The 25,503-nt window shown below is 39.6% G+C and overlaps 1 protein-coding gene and 1 long non-coding RNA gene across 3 annotated transcripts in view; one reads left to right on the plus strand and one right to left on the minus strand.

Annotated features, from left to right (window-relative positions):
* The window catches only part of KIRREL3 (kirre like nephrin family adhesion molecule 3), a 757,177-nt gene that overhangs the window by 229,665 nt on the left and 502,009 nt on the right, over nucleotides 1-25,503 (minus strand). The gene's annotated exons all lie outside the window — the stretch shown is intronic.
* On the plus strand, nucleotides 4,270-5,704 carry LOC140509056 (uncharacterized). The gene is made up of 2 exons (XR_011968553.1): nucleotides 4,270-4,324; nucleotides 4,728-5,704. It is a non-coding gene; the product is annotated as an uncharacterized lncRNA (long non-coding RNA).

Below are 25,503 nucleotides of genomic sequence, written 5' to 3' on the forward strand. Positions count from 1 at the left end.
AGAGCATGCAGAAGGCCCTGAATGTGTCAAGGACAAGGTTCCCCTAAACTGACATAATTTGTTGTTGCACCCCAAGCTGGACTGCCTCTGTGTTCTTGGGAAGCAAGACAGGTGTCAGTCAGTCTGTGCCAGGTGGGAATAATGCTTGTGCAGCTGGGGGCCTTGGCATTTAAGCAGACCCTCCTGTCTTCATAGCCTAGCAGTTCCCAAGGGAAAAGAATGAGGCTTTTGCTATCACCTTGCTCCTCCCTGTGGGGAGGGATTTTGTCTCCCCCCACCTTTTCTGCACCATTCCCTCTCCCACGTCATGCCCCTTCCTGGTATCCCCTCCTTCCTTTGTCCTGCTATTATAAAAATGTAAACTTCTGTAAAGACTGGGCACCCTTGCTGAATGCATGTTCATTTCTCTTGCAGTATACCTGATTTTCACATAAGTCTTGCAATGTTGCAATTATCTACTGACTTTTTGGTGGCAGTGGTGGGCTATGATGAGAGAAAGGGACTCAGACCAGCTAGAGGGTTCAGATCTGGTATCAGATCTCTGATTTGGGGAGTTTACTTCTCCACTCATATCTCAGACTCCTCTCTCTTTGGGTTGAGTTCCTCATTACAAGAGAAAGTAGGTTGTCTAAGGTAAAGGGGAAAAAGACAAGACCTTGTTTGGGTAAGGGTATCCCAGACAACGAAGATTTGAGAATCTGATTTGGGTAAGTGGGCTAGATGTTTGGATAAAGGTTATCCTAGTTAGGATAGGTGTAGTTGTCCTGAGTTAGAAGACTCAGCCAAAGAGGGCTTTGGGAAGAGCCCTGTTAGAGGTCATCCAGCCTTTGGGGTGGCTGAAGGGGACTGGGTTTTTGGCCTCATTTCCGGGATGCTGGCCTGGGTGATGCATTCCAAGAGGGCACATCAAAAGTGTCCTCATTCTCCTGCATGGCCCACTGTCTGGCTTAAATAAAGAAGATAAAATATATAGACATGTAAATGAATTGGAAACACGAAAATTTAGGGCTATTTTTGATGTTGTTGTATGTATTTCTGTCTATGTGTGTTCCCCATGGTTTCCACAAGGGGACTGCCAAGGGCCAAATTTTATAGATATATGGCCCTGAAACCTGCAGGTATTTATGTGATTGGTAAAGATGTGCATTTTAACTTGATTTGTAGATCTAAAGCCTCAGGTAGCAAGGAATTTTTAGCATTGCTAAGCTGTTGGTCTGTTTGTGTTTCTTGTATCTGTGCTTATATGTCTCTCTTGTCTTGTTAACTAATTTACATTTTTAGAAAGATTTTGTTCTCTTTCTTTGAATTTCTGAACTGTGGTCAAGTTCTTTCCATCCCCTCCCCCCCTCCAGCCCCCATGACTGGTTTATTGTTTTACGCTAGAGAAGAAGGTCATTTCACTGATTAAAAAGAGACAGGTTTGGGGGCTGAGTGAGTGAAAGTTTTAAGGTTTGCGCTTTGGAATTGGACGGTCACTTAACCCTTTCCTGGTTCATGAAAAAGGGGAAAGGCTTTTGTGAACCAGGACACAACCAAAGGGTACTTGAGTTTGAATGGAATATTTAGTTTGGTATTTAGGAATCATACAAGTTAAAAATTAAGCACTGTTCAGTGTAAATGTAACTTTTCCAATTGCTATGTGTACTGTGAAATTGGAAATCGTGCTACAAATTATATGAGACTCATTCATTTTATCATAGATTTCTGTATTTGAATCTCAAGAAATGTCTTGCTCCTTATTCATACAAGAGGAGCTTGTACTTTTGTGAATAATATACCAGAAGCTGACTATTACTTGAATAGATCAAGTTTAATGGCTAAAAGCATCTCAAAGAATTTTTGGTGATTCTGTTTCTTATTCAACAGTTTAAGTTTTATAGGCATATTAATAGCCAATATTTGTATCTTAAGAACCAAATTCTTTAATAGGTCATTAGTGTTGTTTACCATCACAGTGTACTAAAAATTTTAAGGAGAATGTGAGTGCACAAAGTAATGGATGGCATAAGGGAAGAAACTGACAGTAACAAGGAAGTTGTTGGTCTTTTTTATGAAAAGCAATTTAAGCATTTTGACAGAAAGGGTTGAGAATGTTTTGACTTTTTTTTAAGAGGGAAGATTGTGCAAAATGTGTTTATTTTAGTTGAAATTATAATAATAAAAATTGCTGCTTGGTTTGGAAATATATAAGAAGTCATAAAGAACTCTGAGTAAATTGATAAACTATGGGTTTCTTCTGAGACTGTGAAGTGAAATTAAAACATGCTCTTAAGTATGATAATTGGGGTAGATTAAATACTAATATCAGATTGCCACTTTTACAATCTTTGGCAGTCGGTTGGCTGGAAATAATGGGCTTTATAATATGAAATGTGTGGAATAAGTAGCATTTCTGCAAAATATAATACTATAGTATTAAATCATAACCCAAGATTCTTTGTAATGCCTACTTGGAACCTTAATCCAGATGTAATTGAATTCATTCTGATCACATTTTAAGTGAAATATGTCTCTCCTAATTTGATGTTTAAGGTAAGCCAGCATAATATATGGCTATTTGGTATTTAGACAAATTGGGAAAATGTATGGATCTGAAATTTGTTAACTGGGTGACCTTAAGCACGTTATCTAACATCTATTTACCTTAGTTTACTTCAGATGAGTGTAAAGTGCCTAACACAATGCTTGGTGGAGGGCAGACACTATAAATTATTATTATTATTATTAGTTCCTTAATTAGGTATAATTGCTTCATACTTGATAACTTTATATGGGATTTTAGATGTGATCAGTATACAATGCCAGCGATAATGAGATGTCTGATTTTCTGTGTAAGGTAAATTGGAAATGCATTCAACTGGATTGGAATCACCTGATTGGTAATGGGTTTGTTTTAACTTTCAAATATATAATATTGTTTATGGTTTGTTATGTTTCTAGATCTTCTTTATATTGTACAAATTGGTAAAATTTTATATCAGTTATGTTGAGCAATTTTTTATAACTTGAGCGTTATTAGAGTATGAACTGAAAGAAACTAAAAGATGGTGGAAAAATGGCTTAAAACCAGATATGTTATTTTATCAGCACTGCTAACCCTGTTTTATAGTGTTTTATAACTGCCATTTAGGGAACTGGTTATTTTCACTTTTGTCTGTAGTTAAGAGGAAATTACATCTCCAACTATTTGGCTATCACTTATGAAAGTGTAACAGTGTTAACTAAGTTGTTTGGCGTTGCTGTCATAATGTTGAGAACTAAGAATTGTTAATTGATTACTCTGTGGGGAAAGAAGGGCATGAGATGAAACCCTTATCTGGATTGGTTCTGCTTATTCAAAGCAGTCCGCTTTGGTGTATGAGGATGTGCAATATTCCACCTTGTGTACGGTGGAGGGAGAGTGTTAAGAGCATAGTCCATAGCAGTTCTACAGGTAGGTGAGGTGGGTAGGCAGAGGCATCAGACCCAGCCCCTTCTCTGGGGTTCCTGTCGATTCTCCTTATTTTGTAAACTTGCCTGGTTCCTGGAAACCACATGTGTGGGCAAGGTCTTCAGACTGGGGAAGTGAGCTAGTTTGAGTTATGGAGTTCTTAAACAATGAAGTTGGCTTGCTGAGGATTTGCAAGTTTATGTAAAATACAGAAATGGTTTTTAATGATTGGTCTTTATACCAGGACAAATTTAAACTTGAGAAGAAAAAAACAAGTGAAGAATGTTAAATGAAATTTCATATATATTTGAGTCCTGGTAAACTTTTATTGCTCATTGCAACTCCATGAGAGGAAAAATAACTTATCCAGCTCTAAGCTGTGATTGGTAAAAAACTTGCCATTTGAGGTAAAAGTTCTTGGGACTGTAACTGATTTTGTTTTGATGTTTGAATTCAGGTATAATTGTCTGATGGATCATAAAGTCAGTAATCTACCATTCAAAAGAAATGTCACAAGCTACTCACAGGGAATGTGATCCTGAATTGTTGCAGGTAGAGGTCTGTATCTGGGAGAAAGCTGAGAGGATGATCTTGACTTAGCCTAAATTAGGATCCTTCTGGTTCACTTTCCCCACTGTGTTCTTTTGAACAGGAATATTTCCTACCTGGCTATTCCTGAGTCTGGCTATGAGGTGGAATTGTTACTGCATGGTTGGCTGTCAACTGTAATTCTTATCTGAAGTCAGCTAAGGATGCTTTATCCTGCCATATATGCATTGAGTCATCAAACACCAGTTCAGTGCTATTATAATAATGTCCTTCCTTTTTTTTTTTTTAATAGGAAATTTCTATTATCTAAGCAAGTGGTCAATAGAAGACATGGGCACAATGCAAGTATGTGAGATCTTGCTGTTTTCAACTGGAATGTGTAATCAATCCATATCCCAAACAACTAGGTTGATTGGTACTTGGGCTTGTCTTCTACCTGTTATTGTTTACATAGTCATACATAAGATTAAATCCCTGAAATAGCTCATCCTTTCTGAATAATATGGGAATAATTAGGCAAAGATAAAAAATTTGTAAAACAAACATATGTTGATATCATTGTCCCATGGACTAAGGCTGCGATACATCTGAGCAACTCTGGGTTCCTACTTTGGTGTTCCTTTTTTTTAGCTGTTATTGATTATCTTAGAATTGCAAGGTTTGAGTTGGCTTTCACAACATGAACTAATTGCTGGAGTAGTAAGTTTTGAGAGTCTGTGCCAACTTGTAATGAAATTTGTTTTGTTAGGGATTCTAGCAGAAACAAATGAGAAGCCTCTGCAAGTAACCTGGAGAGAGAATGGAAAACTCCCTGGATGGCTGCCCTTGAAGACATGGCATTTTCCAGACTGCCCCAAAGAAAGATGTGCCAGGGACCTGATGACTGCCTAGGATGTCTGAGATCCAGGAGGAATCATGTTGATTGAATGAAGATTGGGCGGGAGTATTGAGTTGCTGGGAGACTTAATGTCTATTTTTATTGCTGGCCATTATTGTACCCTTTGGCTTTTGTTTTTGGTATTGATATGCTATATTCTCTTGATGTCTTGATGTTGTTTGATTTCTCCCTTCAAATTCCTTGATTTTGATCATTCTTCCTATGCTTTTTACTGTATTTGGTTAATGGCTCTGTTCTCACTTTATACTTGGGGTTGTCCCAGGTAGTATCCGCATTACTATTTAACCCAGGGCACTCTTTATGGTCACTGGTATACCCAGGGGTCACCTTTGACCAATGGGAAGATGTTAAGGGCTGTTAAGCTGTCCCATGACCTTGTCTTCTTGAGTTGCCATATTTTCCAGAAATACTGAACCCAGAGCATGCAGGGGGCCCTGAATGTGTCAAGAACAAAGTTTCCCCTGAGCTGACATTATTTGCTATTGTACTCCAAGCTGGACTACCTATGTGTCCTTGGGAGGCAAGACATGTGCCAGGTAGTCTGTGCCAGGCTGGGATAATGCTTGGGCAGCTGGGGTCCTTTGCAGATAAGCAGACCTTCCTAGTTTCATAGTCTAGCAGATCCCAGGGGTAAAGAATGAGGCTTTTGATATAACCTTGCTCCTCCCTGTGGGGAGTGGTCTTGTCATTTTTTCCCCACCTTTGCTGTACCATTCCACCTCCCACATCTTGCTATTACAAAAAGGTAAACTTTTGTAAAAAACTGGAACCCTTTGGGTTCCACATATGTGTTCATTTCTCTTGTAATAAACCTGGTTTTCACATAAGTCTTGTGAAGTTGTGATTGCCTATTGACATAGTACATCCATCATTCACTCTCACAGGCTGACAGAATAAAACTACTTCCAGATTTGGGAGCCCTGTTCTAAGATTCCTTCCCCTGTGGTAGCCCACCACTTACAAGTGTCACAGGTCTAGAGTCACTTTTTATGGATGTGAAACAAGAATTTTGTTATTTGTCCTAACACCTAGAGTGGGAGAATTACAGACCTTAGACTTATAATATCATATATATATAATATAATAATAATATAATGTAATCTGATCTTATTCCCTTTCTTTTGGTCAAGTCAAGTATGATTATCTCTATTTTAGAGATGAGGCAATTGAGGACCAGAGGGTTAAGGGACTTATCCAAAATAATTCTTTGTAGTGTCTTTTACCTTCTTTTTCTTCTTTCCTTTGGGAGAAGTAGGAATATAAAATTCTAGAATGTCATCGCTGGAAAAGATTGGTATTCTGGCCACGTAGGTCTATTTGCTTTTTGCCAGAATTTAGTATTCCATTTCTTGCGTAAGATGTTCCCCATCCCCAGAACACACTCCCTTTTTGCCTCTCCCTTTCATGATTCTTGGCTTCCTTCAAGACTCAGCTAAGGGCCATCACCTATGGGAAGCTTTCCTGATCTTCTTAGCTTACGCTTGCTTCCTCAGATTATCTTGTATTTATTTATTTGTTTATATGTTGTATCCCATAAGAGGATGTAAGATACTTGAGAGAAGGGACTTTTTTCTTCTTGTCTTTCTATTCCCTGTGTCTTATACAATGTCCTGGATTGTTAAATAGATACAACAAATATATATCTAAATGAATTAAAAAACTTGATAAATGATCTAGTTCCATCTTTCATTTTACAGAGAAGAAAATGGAAGCAAGGTTGGAAGGAAAGGTCTTCCCTGGCTCAAGGTCAAACAGTAAGTAAATGTTAGAGCCTAGGCATGAACCCAGGACTTCTAACTTTCATGATACTTTCATTCACCATGAAAGGGCCATCTTGCTTTTAGATTAGGAGTTTCTAATCTTTTTTGTGTATCATTGGCCCTTTTGGCATTTTGGTGAAACCTGTAGACCCCTTTTCAGAATGAGGATTTTTCTTTAAATTCATAACCAAAGGAAATGTTAACTTTCATTTAGATGTTAGTGAAAATAAAAACGTAATTTTTCCCCCATCCAAATTCATAGACTTTCTGGAATCTATCAGTTGATCCTAGGTTATGAATCTTGTTTTAGACAGTTTCCCCCTTATAATTCGAATTGCATCATTATATGCTCATAACTGTCCTATGTGGCAGAGTAAAGATAATACTATGAGAATCATTCAATTTCCTGACTTTTGGAAAGTATTTGGGGACAGAGGAACCATTGTTTCAGCCCAACATCTTATAATTTGCCCTGGACAAAAAGAGCCTATATTCTTATGTTCTTTAAGTCCAGCTTTGCACTGGGGAAATAAGGGAACAAACAATTAATAAATGGTTTTCTCTGCAGCCATAGTAAAAGGGCAAGTATAGGAATACAGGCCCAGAGGACTGGGTGTTCCTTGTTTCCATCAGCTGTTTTGAGGCAGCCTCTGAAGAAGACGGTGGTGGGTGTCCTGGTCAGGACAACAGGAAGTAACTTCTGACTTCTGGCTCCCACAGGTCACTAGCCCTGCCTCTTTGCCTGTACTAACAGACTTGAATTAGGAAAGATTTGAGGCTAAATCGGTAGGTTTGGCACCTGAAAATATTATTTCACATCAATCTATTGATATTCAGAATCATTTAGATTCCTGCTTTCTTCCCAAAGGGGCCTTTCTTGCCTTAACCAATTCTGCTAAGTTAATAAATAAATTCTTTTCCAGGTAGAACAGCTAGCGGACAAAATGGATAGAATGCTGGCCTCCAGTCAGGAAAACTCATTTTTGTGAGTTCAAATCTGGCCTCAGACATGTACTAGCTAGGTGACCTTGAACAAGTCACTTAATGTCCGCTCCAGTTTCCTAATCTGTAAAATGAGATGGAGAAAGAAATGGCAAACCGCTCCAGGTATTTCTGCCAAGAAAACCCCAAATGAGGCCACAAAGAGTCAAACGTGACTGAAAATGATTAAACAACATGGTCCAGGCCCTGCACAAATTTGCACAATTATCTCCAATTATCTTTATAAATATTAATCCTCACAACAACCCTGTGAGGTAGGTGTGATTACTACCCACATTTTACAGCGAGGAAATTCAAGCAGACAGAGTGACTTGCTTAAGATCAGACAGCTAGTAAACATCTAAGGATGAATTTGAACTCAGGTCTTCCTGACCCCAGGCCCTATGCTTTAATACCAGCCTCTGAAATAGCATGCATTTCCTTTCTTTTCCTTCCTGTAAATCTCTGTTCAGGGTCTTATTTCTTTCCCCAACACTACCTTTAGCTCCTGTGCTTTCCCAGCTAATTGCCTGGTTTACCTGGTTTACTTATTTTTGTAGAATGAATGGAGTGGCATTAGCCCTAGAAATGGCCATTACCCCTACATCACCATTGTGGGAAAGGATTTGTTTTGCATCATGGAGCCTGCCCATGTCACATTCCATGCCTGATTCCTAACCTAAGTTTTGGCCCTGCTCAGAGGTCAGGATGTTTTAGATAGTACAAATCCAAAATGCTCAGAGAGCTATCTAGAAGTCCCACAATATATGACACAGACATGGGAGAAGGTCCAGAAAATGGTGTAAAAAGTGCAATTGCTGTTGACTTTGTGGCACTGGGTCATCATTACCCAAATCTTTAGGTATCCTTTGTGTCCACATCATCAGGAAGTTTTCAGTATAGCTCACAGAATGATGCTTCTTTAGGGATGCTCAGAGAAAGCTGCCTAAAAACACTAGACCTTAGAGCCTCTGAGCTCTGCCATGAAGAGGTCTTACTTGTACCCTTGTTCTTCCCTTTTTTTTCTGGAGCCACAGCGAAAGGGCAAGTTTAGGAATACAGGCCCAGAGGATTGGATCTTCTTTGTTTTGATCAGCTATCTTGAGGGAGCCTCTGAAAAAGATGGTGGTGAGTGTCCTGGTCAGGACAATAGGCAGTAACTTCTGCCTTCTGGCTCCCACAAGTCACTAGACCTGCCTCCTTGCCTGTGCCAACAGGCCTGGATTAGGAAAGGTTAGAGGTCAAACCAGCATGTTTGGCTCCTGAAAATATTATTTCACATCAGTCTATTGATACTCAGAATTACTTAGGTTCCTGCTTTCCTCCCAAAGAGGCCTTTCCTGTCTTAACCAATTCTGCTTTGATGGGCTTTTCCCTCCCCTAAAATTCTGTGGTTATTGGTCTATCCACCCTATTATCTCCCCCAATACTATCACAGTGGTCTTCCAGCTGAAGACCTTGCCTATCTGCTCACTCTCTCTCAGCAATGACATGGCATTAGGAAGCTAAGGCGCAGAGACATTGGCAGCAACAGCGAGCTGACAAGCCTGAGTTCACATCAGTACTGGGGAGTCGACAGGAACCTCTGAATTAAGTGGCCATGTTTAGTTTTTAATTAAGCCCCTGCAGTCTTTTAAAAAGGTCACTGATGACACCGTCTTCTTTAAGGCCAGTCTGGGAAGACATTCAAAGTCAAAGTTCCAAGACGGGAGCCTTGTTACTTAAAATGTCACTGGAAGAAATTTTGAGATGGGGAAGGAGGGAGGTAGAGGAGAAGATGGCCCATATTTTCACTGTTGCCTCAGTGTTTCTAAATTGGAGACCTAAACTTTTTCTGGTGCTAAAGTGCAACAGTCCCAACTCTACTCTCTCAAGTGCCTTTTCCCCTACCTGGTCAAGAAAGCAAGCACATGGGCCAAGGAATCTGTTGTGTCTTACACAAAGCAAAAGGTTAGGTCTTCTGGCACAGGTGACCCATTGGCATCAGCAGGGAACCCCTTTGCTGGCTGAGGGCAGAATGGGATCTTTGTGGCATCAATAACAGTCACATATTTGCTGTGATACTGTCTGCACCAATTTCTTCATTAACTCCTTTGCAAGTCCTAGCCAATGTGCAGTTCTGTCTGGGCTGGAATACAATTACTTAGTTTTTCACAACACCCCATATCAACTGTTAATCAGTCAAGTGACAAGCATTTCTTAAGTGCTCACTTTGCTTACCAGGCACTATGCTAAGAGCTGAGGATACCAAAAGAGTAAAAGACAGTCTTTGTCCTCAAGTTCACAATTTAAAGGAAGATTTGACAATCTAATGGAGTAAATGGAAGGTAATCTCAAACTCCCATTTGGGAAGCAGAGACCTTTATGGCTGGATCTACACAACAGAAAGTGAGAGAGAGAGACCAAGTCATCTGATTTGCTGGAGCTCTCCATGCAGTTATTATTCTGAACAATTCAGGTCCCAGAATGGAATTCTGGACATTGTATTATCCTATGTCAAATGAAGACTTTAGTAGTGTTGGGTGGGTCAAAGTTATTGGGGGAACTAAAGAATACACAGGTGCAGCTAGATGGAGCAGTGGATAGAGTGCTGGGCCTGGAATCAGGAAGACTTGAACTCAAATGTAGCGTCAGACACTGGGCAAGTCACTTCACCCCAACCCCCATTTGCCTCAGTTCCTCCTCGGTAAAATGAGGACACATTGGAGAAAGCAGTGGCAAACCCCTCCAGTATCTTTGCCAAGAAAATCCCCAATGAAGTCACAGAGTCAGACAGGACCAAAGAACCACTACCACAACAAAGAATTCATGAGTGTTTTGCTGGGTTCCCTAACTTACCACTGAAATTTGAATAAAGTGGATATTGAGTGACCCTAAATAGCCAGTGACTTTGTTTGGAGAGCCCTGGGTTTGAATTCCATGTTAGACACTCTTTTGGCTAAATGACCCTGGGAAAATCACTTAACCTCTCTGTCCCTCAATTTCCTGATGTGTAAAATGGGAAGAATGATATCTACCTCACAGGGATGTTGTGAGAAGAAAATGGAATAATATGCAAAGTACTTCACAAAACTCATAGAGCTATGTAAATGTCATTCATGATAGAAATGGTGATCATAATGAGATGGATGATGATGGTGAAGAAGATGATGATGAGCAGGGGGTCTCCAGTGAAAGTAAGAGGATAAGGTGCTAGGAGTAGCACTTTGTAAACCTTAAAGTGCTATATAAATATATAAATATGAGTTATTTTCATGGTTCCTACCATTAGATAAGATGGTAGACTCTTTGGCACAGTCTACAATCTGGATGCTCTTTGAATTCAGAAAGAATTTCAGAAATTCAGAAATTCAAGGCCAATTTCTTGAGGGTACCACAATAACCCATATCCCCAAATGTGGACAATGTCACTTTGTGACCTGTAGTAGTAGGGGTGGCTTAATGTCCTTCTTCCTCCTTTATGGATAATTGTTATTGGACTACAGAAGGTGGTGGGGAGGGTAGTGTTAGATGGGAAATGTGTATGCCTGCCCACTTCAAAGGTTTACTTGGATCTTCTTTTGTAGTTCTCTTATGGAATTCCATTTTTCTAAGGCACAATAGTCTTCTCCTGGCTTGGCCTTCCTTGCCTAGTATAGAGCCCTACACTGTTTCAGGCTGTTGAAATGAAAACTTTGAAGGACTTTGTGTAGAGCTCCTCTTAGACGCTGACTCATAGAAATGTTTCTGGAAATCCTCAAAAGCTTTATTAATCTGTTAAGATATCCCTGGAGCAGGATTGTCTGTAACATTGTATTTCCAGAGCTCTTCAGCAGCTTCCATTGTATCATTCCCATTGTCCTAGCCGAGTTTCTTGGCTCCTAATGGACTCTTTCTGAAGCAAGAGGGCTCTTGGCTATACCTGCTGTTTTGGTCTCTCATTTATTTCTTTCCTTCTTCCTCTTCATTTCTCTTTAACTCTTTGAGATGAAAAGGAGACCAACTCTGCATTTGTTTACTCCTCTTCCTCTTGCAGTTGATTATGTTATGTTACCAACTTGCTTTTCCTGGCAGCTGGATCTAGGTCAAGTGCCTAGGGGCCTATCTTCAAAGCTCTACCCATGATTTCTCCACATGGTCCTCCTTCCCCAAGTAACCATGAAGATCTCTTAAGTCGGTTTTTTAGGGATTACCTAGAACCATATCATTCCTGGCCCTCCTTTAAAGTTTGCAAGGTATCATCCCTTGGTAAACCACTACTTCCACCAAGCAGCCTTTCCCAATTTAAATAGAATTTAATGGGTAGCTCTAAAAGACACAAATGATAACTCTGCTGTACAGAAAATCCAGTAACAACCACCACCACTAATTCACCTAACTTGCTATAAATCTAGCTGGTTGCAAGTCATGTTTCATAGTCATTCACCCCAGTCATCTTGCCATCTGCCCTGATGCATCATCCACCCTGCCACTGGACACACATTTGAACTTTGCTTTTGGAAAGAGCATGACAATCCATTGTTCTAACATTCCAGACCCAAACTCCCTTTCCTGACCACCACTACCCTAGACATGCTGTCTTCTTTTATCAGAAAGTAAGCCCAAAGATTAATAGCCAGTGCCTGACACATAATAGGTGTTTGTTGACTGATTGATAGTTCCATAAATGACTACTGAGAGAACTTGCTATTTATATATCTTTAAGAGCCTGACTTATTTTATTAATTTCATATGTGAATAACTTACCATCAGTAGGGTTTGGATGACTTTTCTTTTGGGAGTTATGGTTTATGAGAATCAAGAGAAAGGAAAGAAGAGGAAGAAGGAATAGACTTGTTGGATTTGGCCCCATAGGACAGAGTTAGGTACATTGGGTGGTCAACTAGCAGAATCAAATTTAAGTTTGATGTCAAGAAAGCCTAATGATTAAAGCGATCTGAAAAGGAAATAAATTGCTGTGGGAGGAGAGAGTATCTTCCTCACTAGAGATCTTCTAGTGGATGTATTATCACTTATGAGGTTTGTTTTAGAGGGGATTTTGGCTTACATGTTAGTCAATCTAGATTATCTGTGGATGTCTGTCCAAACCTTGAGATTATGTTGTTATGTTTGAGTAAATTTTTAGAAGACAGCAGGGACATAAAGAGATAAAATCATTTCTAGAAAAAAGCTATATACTGAGATCTCTTTGGAAACTCTATAAGAAAATGCCATCACTTAGGGACTTTAAAGGACATTCTTGATTTCCAAGGGATAAAAGACCTCTAGAGCCAGAGAGGAGTTGTGATCATGCTTCTAGAGAAGGCACAGAGAAACCATTGGATGCTCAGAGAATACTTAATACTGTTCCTGCCCAACCTTCAATGGAATACAAGAGGTATAGTAGATATGGAGGTCAGAGAATATGGGTTTGAATTCTGGCTCTTCCACTTAGCTCCCAGTGTGACCATGAGCAAGAAACCTAAACACTCTTGGCTTCCTTTTGCTCATCTGTAAAATGAGGGGCTTGGACAAAATGATCTGTAAGGTCTATTCCAGCTCTAGACCTATGGTCCCAAGGCCCTTCAGAACAGCCTTGGGATACCTGTCAATTGGCGAATGGCTGAACAAGTTGTGGTATATGATTGTGATGGACTACTACCATGCTATAAGAAATGATGAGCTCGATGATCTTAGAGAAACATGGATAGACTTGCATGAAATAGAGAGTGACATAAGCAGAACCAAAAAAAAAACCATTGTCTACAGTAACAGCAATATTGTTTTAAGAACAAATTTGAGTGACTAAGTCATTCTGACTATTATAAATATTCAAATTAACTACAAAGGACATATGAAAAAGATACTCTCTGAATCCAGAGAAAGAACTGATAAATAGAAGTATGTATAGAATGATTACATACATATGTATTTATTTATGTATTCGTGTCTAATGGTAGCCATCTCTAGGGTGGGAGAGGGGGAGAAAAAGAAGAGATTACATCATAATTTATTCTATATTTAAAAGGAATAACAAGTAGAACATAATAGATTTTAAGTTTTATGTGCAATCATTTTTTAAAAAAATTATTCTGTTATGAAAAAGTTTGTTTTATTTCATAAATTAAAAATAAAATAAAAAAGAATAGCCTTCTGTTTGCTAAATTACATTGTAGGAAAAGTCAGTATTGCCTTATCCCAGCTAAAGGCATCAGGCTCTTTTGGTTGTTTTCTACAGCTGGACCACAGCTTCTGCCCTTCGGAGTGAGATCAATCAATGAGTTTTCCTTCCTTTTCCTCAGCCTCAGGCTCAGGTGCCTCAGAGTTGGGCTGAAGGCTTCAGGAAACCATGCTGGATTCTAGGGTCTGATAGCTGAAAACGAAATTCTGAACCTTTTGCCCCCGGACGTTCCACAGAGGCAAAACACAAAGCAATTTCTCCCATCTAGGAAGCAATAAAAAAATGTATTTATGAACCAGTCTCTCTAGCTAAGGGAAGGAATTTATGTCTCTTCATGCTCTTGTTGACAATAATAACTGATTGCTGCATCAATAGGATGCAATATAATTTAAAAACCCTCCAAAACAAGGAGCAGAAAACAACCTGTGAAGGGGGAATGAGCTGGGCTGTGGGCACCTTGGATTTTGTGGCGGGAGCACTGGGCCTGCTAATGCCCCGAGGTGATGGGAACTCAGCTCTCGGAGCACCAGCAATCTCATCTTGTTTCCTACCCAAGCACCGGGAAGAAAAGCAATTTGTTTGCTCTCATACTTTAAAGATGAACTTTCCGTGCTCAATCAAACGTTATTATCCCAATGTAAGTCAATTTACCTTTGAATTTGAAGGCTATTTTCTTTCTAAATGGCTAATTATGGGAGATAGATGGGTGTAAACAGGAGCTTTCTATTTCACAACTCAGCCGGTCCTCTTTTCTTTAGTACCTAGAGTGGGGCAGGCAAAGCAGATTCTCGACTTTGTTTTTCCACTACAAATATGCCCTTGCCACACAATGCTTTTGGTTCAGCTTATTCTACCTCTCGCCTTCCTTGGAAATTCTAAGGCATGTTCTTGCTTTTCCCCTTGAACCCCATAGTCACATGTTCTTCTCACAGAGATTTTATCTTTCGCCATTTTCCATTCAGATTTCGTTCCATCTCTCCTTCAATTTATGCCTTCTCTTAAAATGGCAGATGGCTTACACTGAAAGGTGGGGTACTAGGGTGAAGGAGAGGAGGCAGAAGGTTTAGGGTGAACTACTTATTAGGCAGTGCTTTCCTCCCCCCAGGCCACTTTGTTGGGTCTCACCTCCTGAGATTTCACCAGCTGGAACCCTGCTGAATCAGACCCAAAGAGAAGAGCAGACTTATTCCTCTCCCATTGAATCATCTTAGTTTCCTCCCTCTTTCTCTCCATGGGTCTATCATGTTCTCTCTTTCCAAGGCCAAAGTTTGTGAAGCAATCAACCATTAAAAAATGGGAAGTACAAGGCCACCCTTGATCTACCAGGACCCTTTTCCTTTCCCACCTTGACACTGAACCCCTTCATTAAAGGAGAGGTCTTAGTCCTAGAATGTGACATCCCAAACTATTGATGGCTAGAGTTTTAAGGGAAAAGTGACACTAACAGAGGTCAAGATAAAACGAGGTCACCTGAGGGAGGGCTGTTGCTTCCTCACAGGGTGGCATCTTTGATTCATCTAGCAAAGTCACGAAGCCCAACTGGCAAAGTGCCATGGAGGAAGCTGCCTTCCTCCGTTGTACTATAGGCATCATCCAGGAGTTAATTGAATGGGGCCGTTTGTTTACAGAGATGAGGACTGGTGTACCCTTCAACATCCCCATGAGTGATGATGAACAGGTAACTCTAAGTGTGCAGTATTTTTGTTTTCCTTTTGATGAATCTCCAAGCAGAGCTGCTTTGAAGATGAGAAGCCAATTGTGTTTGCTGGGTCATGGGTGGCTCCAGCTGAGGGCCAGGGCCTTCAGAAAGCTTTAGATCTTACAGAGTTTAGATTCCTCTGGTGTGTTAGGCTATAGTGTAATTCTGTGAAAATGTGCTTCTCTACTCCTGTCTCCCCAAAGAAATCTGTCCTCTGGTCCTGAGCTCTTTTCTTCTGGACAATGGGGGCTGGGAAGGCTTCTTTGGCTCTTGGGTCTCAATTTTCATTAGGCATTGATCAGGGAATAAGGTATCATGTTGGGAGGGCAATGTCATAAGGGACCTAGGCCAAATACATTAGGAGTAGGATGGATATAGGTGGAGTGATAGGATCATAGCCCAGAATAGAATGTCAGAGTCTGATTCCATCTCTGGGCCTGATTCAGCAGGGTTCCAGTTAGTGAAAAACCTCAGCAGGTCTCAATGACCTAGCGGCTAATTGGATGCCAGTCTGAGGTCTGCGTAGTGTGAGCTTGAGGACTAGCATGTAGAGGTTTCCTATAGCACTTACTGTCTGTACCCTTAATTTGCGCACTTAATATATCTGATTCTATATCTATTTCCTATATATAGATCTTTTTAGACCACAAGCTCCATGAAGTTAGTTTTAGATTTTTCTTGTATAATGCCTAGAACTGAAAACATTCAGTTCAAATTTACCAATTATTTCTGAAGTGCCGACTGTATGCTTACTGTATGCAGCTGGGTGTTGGGGATAAAAAGACAAAACAACAAACAATCCCAGCTTTCAAGGAGTTTACCTACTGAATCAATCATAGGTATTCAGGAAATGTTTGTTGAATTGAACTAAATTGAAGTAGACTGTGAACATCTAAAAATTTTAATAGTTATATTTTGGCTCAACAAACCTTAATCCACTGGATCCTATGCCATTACCTTGTTCTCTCTCTCTGTCTCTATCTCTGTCTCTCTCTCTCTCTCTGTCTCTCTTTCTCTCTGTCTCTCTCTCTCTCTGTCTCTCTCTCTCTGTCTCTCTGTGTCTCTCTGTCTGTCTGTCTCTCTGTCTCTCTCTCTTTCTCTGTCTCTGTCTCTGTCTTTCTCTCCCTGTCCCTCTCCCTCTCTCTCTCTGTCTCTCTCTCTCCTCTCTCTGTCTCTGTCTCTCTCTTTCCCTCTCTCTCGCTCTGTCTCTCTCTCTGTCTCCCCTCTCTGTGTCTCTCTTCTCTCTTCTTTCCTCCTTCCCTTCCTAGCCCCTTCCCCTTCTCTTTCTCCCAGCCAACAGCGATTTTCTCACTATTCTCTAATTACATGCTTCAGCTCTGCTCTGACTCTCCCCATGACATATTTTATGATTATTCAAAAGCTTGTAATAAACCATGATGAGCTTCAAATTTGGCCAAAGTAGAATCTTTCAAAGGGAAGCATAAGGATATTTCAGTGTAATAGTCAATGGGGCTCTGGATGGCAGAGTTCCTTCCTAAGGAGAACCATCTCAGCCAGAATGATAAATGAGGAGGACCTTCTTGGATCCCATGACCACTGAGTCCCCCCAAAACCAGGGTTAGAATGGTGGAGTTCCAAGCTTTGCCTCACATGCTGATTAAACTAATAAATCCATATTGATTATGGATAAATAGGCAGGTGGAAACTCATATGGACTCTGGGACTCTCCTGGAGCCTTGTTTCTGCAGCCAGTTGGGAGAGACATATTTCTCTTCTCTACAGTAAGGACTATGATGAAGGGAACAGACAACTCCTTGGGAGCTTGAGGAGAGTGGGCATAAAGGGCCTGGGTAGACCTTCTTTGGGAGAGGAGAGAGACAAAGTCTTGAAGTCCATCTCTAAGAGATTGAGGAAGCCCTTAGGGAAAGTAGAAGTCTAAAAAGAGAGAGAGAAAGAGGAGGGAAAATGTAATTACCAACTGCCCATCTTCATTCCTCCTTTTCCCTTGATTCTCATTATGTCCCTCCAAACACATTTACCTGAGAGGAAAGTAAAAGACCCATTCTCCCTTGAAACAGCTGCAGTAGTGCACTATGCAAACGTGGCTAATGAGGCATTTGCTCTATCTGACAGTAGGCGTCTGCTTTTACTTGCTTGCTTCTCCTAGCAGCCATCCAAGAGCCCCTTGCCTCTCCACCTTCACCACAGAACATACACTGGAGCAGCTACCTTTCCTGATCCTTCCAGCTCAGCATCCCTGGCCTGGCCAGGTGGCAGGAGGAGAGAGCGTCAAAGAATACAGAAGAACACACTGTCAAGTGTGTCTCTTACACCTCTGATATGAATACAGCTTTCACTGTTTCCCACTAACAACCAATTCCACAGTGTATCCTCAAAGAAGCATTTCACTCTACCTGCTACTGTCATTGGTTCATAGCATTTCATGTTTCCCATCATCTTCCTTTCTTGCTTTCTTCCTGTCTGTAGCCTCTTCAATGGAGTGTTTAGTTAATGGGAAACAAGGAGATAAGGGTAAGAGGAAAAAAATGCCCTTATTAATATCCTCCCAGCTCTCTGTGTTCATCCTTTGTTTTTTGAAGAACTCCATGACATCAGGGAAATGATGACATGACTCGCACTTGACTTTGTTTTGAGTGAGGGAGGGCTGAGCAAGGTTATTAACCTCACTTTCTCCTCCTAAGCCATCTGATACTGTGACCAGATATTCATCAGGATAACTGGAGATGGCCCAAGATACAATGGAAGACCTTGACCTTTTCAGGTACTCACTTAGAGGGAGGTAATGCCCATTGAGTGAATAGGCCTCTTTAAGAAGTAGTCAGGGAATGGCTCTTTTAATGAACATAAGAAAAATAGCTAAATCCTCAGAAACTGTTGCTAGTGATAATCACTCTAAGTCAGCCATTAAGTGGACCTTGGGCAGGGACCTATTGTCCAGCCCATGGATTTCAGAGTGCACTGGGTTTAAGGTTTTGGGAACGAGATCAAAGGAAGGAAGGAAGAAAAGAAAGAAAGAAGGAAGGAAGGAAGGAAGGAAGGAAGGAAGGAAGGAAGGAAGGAAGGAAGGAAGGAAGGAAGGAAGGACATCTAGCCAGTAAACCACAAATCCCTAAAGGAAGGGGAGAGGGAGACAGAAGGAAGAGGATGAGTTGGGTTACCCAGCTAGCTGAGTTCCCACTCAAGCAGCTTGGTCTACTCACAGTCTGTGTTCATCCTTTGTTTTCAAAGAAGATCATGACATCAGAGAAATGGTGACATGACTTGCACTTGACTTTGTTTTGAGTGAGGGAAGCTTGTACAAGGTCACCAGTCTCACTTTTCCCTCCTGAGCCCTCTCCTCTCAGCTAGTGATTAGGCCAGAGAAATAGACTCAGATCCAAAGGAAAGAAAGCTATAACATCTGGCTCACTTCTTGTGGTTTAGCTATTTTCGATGACCAGGAGACATTTTTTTTTTTTTTACCATAGACGATGACAGTCTTGACCAAGACCTCATCTGAACTGTAACAGTGGAATGGAAAGTTCTGATAAGTGTTGAGAACTAGGCCAGGTCAAGCTGACTTAATTCCTATCCTTGATAGTGAGTATCTCAGAGGCAGGGTTGGGTCTAATAGAGTTTTTCTCCTCCTTTCCTGCCTATGTGTTGCTATACTCCTTTAAGACCTAAATATTGATTATAGCAGTTCTTTTCATGGTGGTTAAGAACTGGAAATTGAGAAGATGCCCATCAATTGGGGAATGGCTGATCAAGTTGTGGTATATGAATGTAATGGAATATTATTGTGCTATATGAAATGATAAACAGGTGGACTTCAGAAAAAGCTGGAAAGTCTTATATGAACTGATGGGGAGTGAAGTGAACGGAGCCAGGAGAACATTATACACAGTAATAGTCACAGTGTGCAAAGACTGTTTATGATAGATAGCCCTTCACAGTAATACAAGGACCTAAAACATTTCCAAAGAACTCATGATGCAAAATGGCATCCACATTCAGAGAAAGAACTATGGAGTCAGAATGCAGAATGAAGCAGATTATTTTCTCCTTTGTTATGTTTTGTTTTTCTCATGGTTTCCCATTCATTTTAATTCTTCTATGGAACATGATTAATGTGAAAATGTGTTTAATAGGAATGCATGTGTAGAACCTATATAAGACTGCATTCTGTTTTAGGGATGGAGGAGGGTAGGAGGCGAAGAAAATTTGCAACTTATAGAAGTGATTGTTGAAAATTGAAAAAATAAATTAATAAATTTGGAAAAAAGAATATTGAATATTGAATTTAGATTGAAATAAAATATCTAAATCAAATGGAATGGGGATGATGATGGTGGTGGAGGAGTCATACAGTCAATGTGGAATAAATAGAAATGAAAGCTAGAAGTCTGGTTATACTAATTGCAAAACCTGGATGACTCATTGAACTTCATTTGGGCCTCATTTACTCATCTATAAAAGAAGTTGTTTGGCATGGATGATTTCTAAGATTAACTTTCCAATAATAACATCCTATGATTCTTCCCTCATTATTCCTTCTAGTCCAGGACTGGGCACACAGAGGATATTCAGTTAATAACTGTTGAGTTGAACTGAATGGTATTGAACTGAATTATTGACCAGTTAGCTTTGTTCAGTTCCATGGAGCCAGGTAGTACCCTAAATAATAACTAGCTGTCCTGCAAATATGTATTGGTCACAAGGTTATATAAGGCAAGAGTGTAAATCAACATCTTAAGGTATACATGCAATTGATGGGTCAATAGCAAAGACATCATATAAAGAGAATGGTATTATGATGGTTTCCAGCAGACCTGGAGAAATATCCCAGGATCAATCTCCAGGAAGTTAAATGGACTCAGTCAGGAAGACCTGAATTCATATTCAGCCTGACAGTTACTAGCTGTGTGACCTTGGGCAAGTCACTTAACCTCTTTTTACCTCAATTTCTTTATCTGCAATGGTAAAGCTGTTTCCTATAATGCTACCATCCTTGTATGAAGATCCCGGATACCACGGAACTATATGATTTATTTCACATCTTTGAAAAACTAGTTATTCCTTCCACATCAATATTTTCCACATTGTGGTTTCAATATACTGTGGGTTGGCATAAGAAATTAAATGGGAATTTGGGGGGAGTTTTGTGGAAATCACAGATGATATGCAAAGCCTAGAGGATAACAAAGAGAAAGTTTAGAAACTCAGAAATGCATAAAATATATGTATAGTATCGTATAATATAGCTTATGACCAAATACTTAACCCAACATTTATAATAAGGTACAGTAAATACCACACAAAAGAAAAAGAAAAAAATTCAGACTTCTACTCTAGTATGGATGAAGGGTCAAAATATTTTATGTGGATTTTCCAGATTGTGGGGCAGCCATGCTTCTAAACCCTGCAATGTGGAAGGCATAACTATAGTTATATACCAGGATACTAGGTGGCGCAATGAGGCAATTAGGTAGTGCAGGGAATAGAGCTATTGGGAGTCAGGAAGACCTGAGTTCAAATCCAGCCTCAGATACGTGCTAGTTGTGTGACCCTGGGTAAATCATTTAATTCTTGTTTACTTCAGTTTCCTCAGCTGTAAAATGGGTCTAACAGTAGCATCTACCTGCCAGCATTATTGTGAGGATCAAATGAGGTAGCACATGTAAAGAACTTTTCAAACCTTAAGATGTTTTATAACTATTAGTTATCATTATTACTACCACAAGTCAGGACGCATAACAAATCTTCCCCTGTAGTCAGGTGACGGTGGCTATGTCACTAACCAGGGTTGGATACCTAGTAGAAGAAAGACAGAGAGACCTGGTAGAGTGGAATGAACATTGGATTTGCATCAGATGATCTGGTCTCTGCCACTTACTAGTTAGGTGAACTTGGGTAAAACATTTCACCTCATTGAGTCTCAATTTTTATCTGTAAAATGGAAATAACTTTTGTACTATCTACCCTATTGGGTTATTGTAAAGAGGGCATTGTTTGAGCTTTAAAGTGTCATGTCAAGAAACAGTATGGAGGATCAGAGCCAAGATGGCAGAGTATAGGCAGCAACCCAACTGAACTGATGGCATCTGATTAGTAATAAGTTTTGTTTAACGTTTTAAATACATGATACTGTGTATGTTATGACTGCTTTTCTAAATTCTCTAATATTGTGAAATTTGAGGGACCTTTGTATCAGAAATATAGACAAATGACTTTTTTATTTGGATGCTGTTAGATTATGAATTGAGCTTTTAAAAGAATGTGATAAAAATAGATATTTAAAAACTATTAATGAAGTATATTTTATTTTTTAATGATAATAATAATTATTATAAATTCAATAGTAGAAAATAATATGTACTACAGTCTGAGAACTATTAGAGGTGGATGTCAGGCAATGGGAAAAGTTGAAAGGATGACCTTGGCATGGCCAAAGGTAGGAGTCTGTTGACTCAGTTTCCTTATTATACTATTTCCTCTCTGAACAAGAAATTTCCCCACCTGGTTAATCCTAAGCTTTGCTTTTAATATCTTGTGACTACATAATTGTTTGTCAGCTATAGCACAAACAGATCTAAGGTTCCCCCCCTTTTATGACACATGTTGTCAGTCTGTGCCCTTCAGGGGATGAGTTTTGCCATTGTCATAACAATGTCCCTCCTTTTCCTTTCATAGCAAATTTCTATAATGAAGGCAGGTGAGCAGTAGAAGGTTTGAAAGTACAATATTAAATCTTAATCACTAACTCAGAGATGTTCCATATGAAAAATCTTACAATTTTAATCTGTATTTGTGGTCAAATTATAATATAGGGATGATCTTGTCCCCAAGGGGAAATTGAGAAAGTAATAAGGCAAAGATGTAATGGAAAAGTTTTTTTAATTAAATGGAATAGTAGAATTTGAGAAAGCAGCAGAATTAGAACATTTTCTTTAAGAAAATATATACATATGCATATGATTGGCTTGCAAAGCTATCTAGTAGGGAAATTCAGTCTTTGAATATGTTTTTAGTAATAAGCTCTCAAAATTGGAGTAAGGATTTTACATGTAAATTGCATTGATAATTATAAAGAAAGTGAAATTATTTCCCCATTTTAAAAATTATCTGTCTGATTTTGGATTCTTATATCAGGTACAGGGTTTCAGTAAAGATAGAAACACTAAGTGTTATATATTTAAAAAATTGAAATTCTCTGAAGTTTCAGGTTCAGAGAACCCAATTTAAGAGAATTATACTAAATTGTATTAAGACTTATTATTGGCAGAATTTTCTAGGAACCTCTATAAGTAATTTGGAACCAGAAGAGCAGAGCTTCCCTTAAGAGATGCTCTGAGGATGACACCTGTTCCAAAAATGTCCAAGAGAAGATCTCCAGAGACCAAGTTGCTACATGAGACATCTGGGACTCAAAATGTTCTGATTAAATGGATATTGGGAATGGGTTACTAGCATACAAGAAGACTTGATGTTAATTAATATTGATGACCATTATTGCAATGCTTTGGCCTTTTGTTTCATGGCATTTATGTTTTCTTCGTTACCTTGGTGACATAAATCTCCCTTCTCAAAATTAGTTCATTGTGAGCCCTCTAAGTAGTCTGATCTATAACATGTAAATCTGATTATGAATATATGAAAAAAATTTATAGATTTGACTTACAGACAAGTAATCTATGGAAGAGTGGGCTGCCCACTCCCCCATGAAACAAAGGGGAAACTGGGGGAATTGAGGGGATTGGAGTAGTGAGTGGTAGTGAGAACTGAAGGGACTATGCTGACTCTATCTGGTGACTCAATTCTGGAGTTAGCTCAGTTCCTTTTCTATTCAATTATGGGTCTAGTCCAATTTCTGTCTTGTGAGAAAACTTTTTTCAGTTATAGGAACTGGGAGAAAACTGTGTTGTGTTGTTTGAACTTAGCCCTGCATAATTGGAAAGCTGGACCACCTCTACCTGCTACTTAAAGATCCTTAACCAAGGACCTACGTTACGCTGACCAGAAGCCCAATCAGACCCAAAGACTGATGCAAGGAGTTTTCTCAGTTATACATCTCACATGCCACCCATATGTCTTACTTGAAAACTGACCCCATATTGATCAGTCAATTATGGTTTCCATGTTCCTTTGATTGTTCATAGACATTTAGGGGGAATGAGACACTTCTTTTTCTGATTTCAGGGAATGTGCATCTCTTCACTTTCCCCCTCCCAACTCGAAAAGTCCCTAATCTTTCCTGCAATTAGAAATCAGATTAACTAATTTTGTATCCTGGTTAATTGTTTCCTTTTAATTAACTGGCCTTATTTGATTGTTTCTAACGTATACAAATCCCCCTGTGTTCAGGGTCCAGGCCTAAGCTGAGGAGGTCTGGTCCCAGTTTGCTGGGCAATTGCCATGGGCTGCTTAATAAATAATAATAAATAAATAATAAATTTAGAAATAAATAATAAATAAATCATGAGCTTCCAAGGAAGCTCGCATCTTTGTTTCCTCAGTTATTTCATCTTTCACTTTGCCACGGAGTTGTGAACCGGTCCGATCCTTTTGGAGAACAGTTTGGAACTGTGCCCAAAGGGTTATAGAACTGTGCATACCCTTCCACCCAGCAACACCACTAGTAGGTCAGTACTCCAAAGAGATCAAAGGAAAAGGACTTCTACATACAAAAATGTTTATAACAGCTCTTTTGTGTGGTGTCAAAGAATTGGAAATGAAGGGAATGATTATCATTTGGAGAATGGCTGAACAAATTGTGGCATATGATTGTGATGAAGCACTATTGTGGTTTCAGAAAAAAACTGACAAAACCTATATGAATTGATGCAAAGTGCAGTGAGAACTGGGAGATCATTGTTATAGCAAGGTTATTGCTGCTATTCAGTTGTTTCAGTTGTGTCTGACTCTTCATGACCCCATCTGGGGTTATCTCAGCAAAGATACTAGAGTGATTTACCATTTCCTTTTCAGCTCATTTTACAGATAAGAAACTTGAGGCAAACAGGGTGAAGTGACTTGCCCAAGGTCATGTATCTAGTGAGTGTCTGAGGCCAGACTTGAATTTAGGAAGATGAGTCTTCTCAACTCTAGGCCTGAGACTCTATCTTGGCACCACCTAGCTGCCCACCTCCCCCATGTTGTCATGATGATCAACTGTGAAAGATGCGGCTACTATGTTCCAAGGCAGTTCCGAAGGACTCCTAATGAAAACATGCTACCTACCTCCAAAGAGAGCTGGTGAATTCTGAATGTAAACTGAAGTGTGATTTTCTCACTTTACCTTTTTTTTTTTTTTAAGATTTTTGTGATATGGCTAATATGGAAATATGTTTTGCCTGATTTCACATATATAATTGATATCACTTTGCTTGCCTTTTCAGTGGGTGGGAGAAAGGGAGAAAATCTGGAACTCAATTTAAAAAGAATGTTTAATATTATAGAGCTGGTCTCAGAGTCTGTAAGACCTGGGGCCAAATCACTTATCCTCTCAAGGCCCAGGCAATTCCCTCATCTGAAACAGTAAGTTGCAGAGGTGGTAGAACTGTTTTAATGGGGGAGTTCCTCATGGATAAACCCTACATGGATGAAGTCATGGGCATGTTAAAAAAAGATTGCTTATAAATATGAGCTATTATCTTGTTATTATGAATCATACTCTTTCCAGTTTAGATAACCAGCTCTGCTCACTTTCCTAACTTCGCTCAGATTCCTCTGATACCCCTAGATATCTGACCTAGTGTTCTAGTCGTGAATGTTTATAAAACAAAAAAAATATACAATTTCTATCAAGAGAAACTTGTAGATCGGCACAGGCCTTTCACATAGGCAACATAGAGAGCTCATATTATCACTCTTGCCCTATCGTCCCACTCTTTGCTTCTCATTCTTAACTTTCTCTCCTGCTCTACTCCCCAAGTTCCCATTCAACCATAAAACCTGTGGATAACTCTCCCTAGGAGGTTACCCTAGTGTATGCTAACTCAGGATTCCACTAAGCTGAAGCTTCAGTATGGGGTCCCCTTCACTATTCGCTATTGCTCTCCTCAGGTAGAATATGTTATATCTAAC

Source organism: Notamacropus eugenii, chromosome 5, assembly GCF_028372415.1.
Source record: "Notamacropus eugenii isolate mMacEug1 chromosome 5, mMacEug1.pri_v2, whole genome shotgun sequence".
Lineage (NCBI taxonomy): Eukaryota > Metazoa > Chordata > Mammalia > Diprotodontia > Macropodidae > Notamacropus > Notamacropus eugenii.